The sequence below is a fragment of the Solanum lycopersicum genome, chromosome 4 (assembly GCF_036512215.1).
Source record: "Solanum lycopersicum chromosome 4, SLM_r2.1".
NCBI lineage: Eukaryota > Viridiplantae > Streptophyta > Magnoliopsida > Solanales > Solanaceae > Solanum > Solanum lycopersicum.
The window spans coordinates 8,125,245-8,128,322 of NC_090803.1; the positions used below are offsets into that span (position 1 = coordinate 8,125,245).

Here is a 3,078-nt window from a genome sequence, read left to right on the forward strand (position 1 = left end):
AGTGATTGGACCGAACCTCAATGAAGGGCTACCTGCGTATCCTCTTAGGAATCAGGTCGAACGTAGTTCAATAAAAAATATCTTTCTTTCTTTTTATTTATTTTTTAGAAATACAATGAAACAATTGAAAAAAGAATTAGTTCATGGTTTATAATGTCTTGACTTTAGTTGGTACGAACAATTAGTATTATGCAAATGAACTACTTTCAAATAAATTTGAGGTCAACTTTGAGTAATATATATAGTTTTCAAATTGTATCTCAAATATGTTTAAGTATGTCACGACCCAAAACCGGGCCGCGACTGGTACCCACACTTACCCTCCTGTGTGAGCGAACCAACTAATCTAAACCTTAACATTTCAATATAATATCAACATAAAGTAATGCGGAAGACTTAAACTCATTAATAAAAATAAATAATCAACTTCTATAACTCAAAACTTATCATTCCCCAAAATCTGGAAGTCATCATCACAAGAACATCTATAATCAAATTACTAAACTAAGAGTATTCTAGGAAGCTAAAAATACATAAGAAGATAGTCCATGCCGGAAGTTCAAGGCATCAAGACTTGAAAAAGAAGATCTAGTCCAAGCTAGAAGCATTAGCTCACCCTGAATTTCCGATGTAGTAAGACTGGCTTGAATTACTGTTGAGTCGAAGATGACGGCACGTTTGCTGCACTCCACAAATAAACAAGAAGAAAACAATAAAAGTAGGGGTCAGTACAAAACACGGGTACTGAATAGATATCATCGGCCAACTCAAAATAGAAAACAGTATATATTAAGCAATATCAGAAAATCAACTAATATCCTTAGTATGCAGCATTTACAGTTACCATAACCCTTGGTTACAACACCAAGCACATCAATGAGGACTCACGCCTCCTCATCATACTCATTTGGGAATTCAGTTCATTAGATTGAATATATTAACATTTTTCAAGATTCATTATCTTTATTCCCCTCGTGTCGGTACGTGACCCTCCGCTCCTCAATATACTATCCTGGTGTCGGAATGTGACACTCCGATCCTCATATACTATCCTGGTACCGGAACGTGGCACCCGATCCATATTCTATCCTGGTGTCGGAACGTGACACCCGATCCATATTCTATCCTGGTACCGGAACGTGGCACCCGATTCATATTCTATCCTGGTGTCGGAACGTGACACTCCGATCCTCATATACTATCCTGGTACCGGAACGTGGCACCCGATCCATATTCTATTCTGGTGTCGGAACGTGACACTCCGATCCTCATATACTATCTTGGAACCGGAACGTGACACTCGATCCCCTAATCTCACTACTTTCGTTCATCAAGCCTTCTTTTATACCAAGGCATCATCATTAACAAAGTAGATTAGGGTTTTCTTTTCAAGATTTGGGATTCAATAGCTTCATCATGCTTATTTATTCATAATTACATAATCACATCATTCATGCAAGCATACAATTAAGCATATAGAAGGTTCACAATACTACTAACACATATCATTCGCTATTAAGAGTTTACTACGAATAGCATGAAAACCATAACCTACCTGCACCGAAGAACCGAAGTCAAACAAACTACTTCTCCAATGTCTTTCCTCTCTTGGATGCATCCGAACACTTCCAATCTATCAAATATATATATAATTCATAAATTAACGAGTATATAAACACTCATACTACTATATGTCCAGCCGTTAAATCTTATTCCTCCATTTAACATAACTTTCATGTAATTCAAATCATTCGATACACCTAATATTTGATTACCTATCTCAATATACATAACTTAAATCCTATCAAGATGCTAAAAATTTTATACAGTCTCCATGATCTTTACTTTCTTGCAAGTCTATTCAATCTATATAATATAAATATGTAATTGTTATAACTTACTTCACTTCCAATCATTAATTGTCCACTATGAGGTCATACATTAATGCCAAGACTAAATGCACGTGACTGCCTACAAATTTTTAATCCAATTCTTTAATAACAAAATCAATCAAACCTATATTAAATAATTGAGAAACCCGTGTAACCCCCTTTCTTCTCCAATCAACAGAAAATAACAATTTCCTAACACTTACAAGCTATAACTTTCTTATATCACCATGTTCCTACAAAGATTATTGAACTTTGTATTTATCTTACACTAATGCAAACTCAAGAGGGACATTAATTGATACTACTACTAGCGATAAATAATTCCAAAAGCTATATAACCAAAACTAGGATTTGCTCATTCTTGTTTTCAAACATTAATATCTTACCTAATCATAAATGTTACTTATTATACCAAATTATAATTAATAACAGTAACGAAAATAAGTTGTACCCTAATGCTTGTACTTAGCTTTATTCCACGAACAGTAAATAAAAAGTTGTCATGACAAATTCTTCCAACTAGCGTATTCCCCCGCAGCAACATTATATTTCCTCAAGTCCATTTGTTTTCATAAGGATCATACGATCATCGAAGAAGAGAGGCGGCAGAAACCTTATTCCAATTTCCCTTAATTTATCCATCTCTCTAATCATTAGCTTATCATCAATCCAACTAATAATTAATAATTTAACATATCCAGTAACCATGTTGTCCAAAAAAACCTATTCCCGATTTCTTTATATACTTCCTATAATCCAATTAATAAAACCCTTTAACACAATAATAATAAAGAAATTAATGGCAACCAAATATAAGTATTTATAACATAATTTTGGATTTGGCTTGGATTTTACCTGTAATCTTGTTAACAAAGTGGTCGGCGGCGCTACGAACAAGAAGAAGAGGGCATCCGCCTATCTTCAATATTAAATAACAACAACCCTTATTTCTTTAACTAATTAATTAATTTTTATTATTATTTATATATATATATATGGGTAAAAATTATATGGGGATAAATTATGGGTTATTAAATATTAAATCCTACGAATTTTAATGTTATTTTCTTTAACCACCAACTAAATAAATTATTAAAATTACCCCACTAATTTCATAATTATAATTATGAATAGTCCAAAACACCCATTTAAATCTATCGGAAGATATTTTATAAAACACAAGGCT

At 33.1% G+C, this 3,078-nt stretch overlaps 1 long non-coding RNA gene across 1 annotated transcript; it reads right to left on the bottom strand.

Moving 5' to 3' along the window:
• Nucleotides 1–405: 405 nt before the first annotated feature.
• On the bottom strand, nt 406–2,858 carry LOC138348266 (uncharacterized). The gene is made up of 3 exons (XR_011220577.1): nt 2,748–2,858; nt 1,556–1,633; nt 406–681 (listed from the first exon to the last, which is right to left on the bottom strand). It is a non-coding gene; the product is annotated as an uncharacterized lncRNA (long non-coding RNA).
• Between the last annotated feature and the right edge of the window lie 220 nt (nt 2,859–3,078).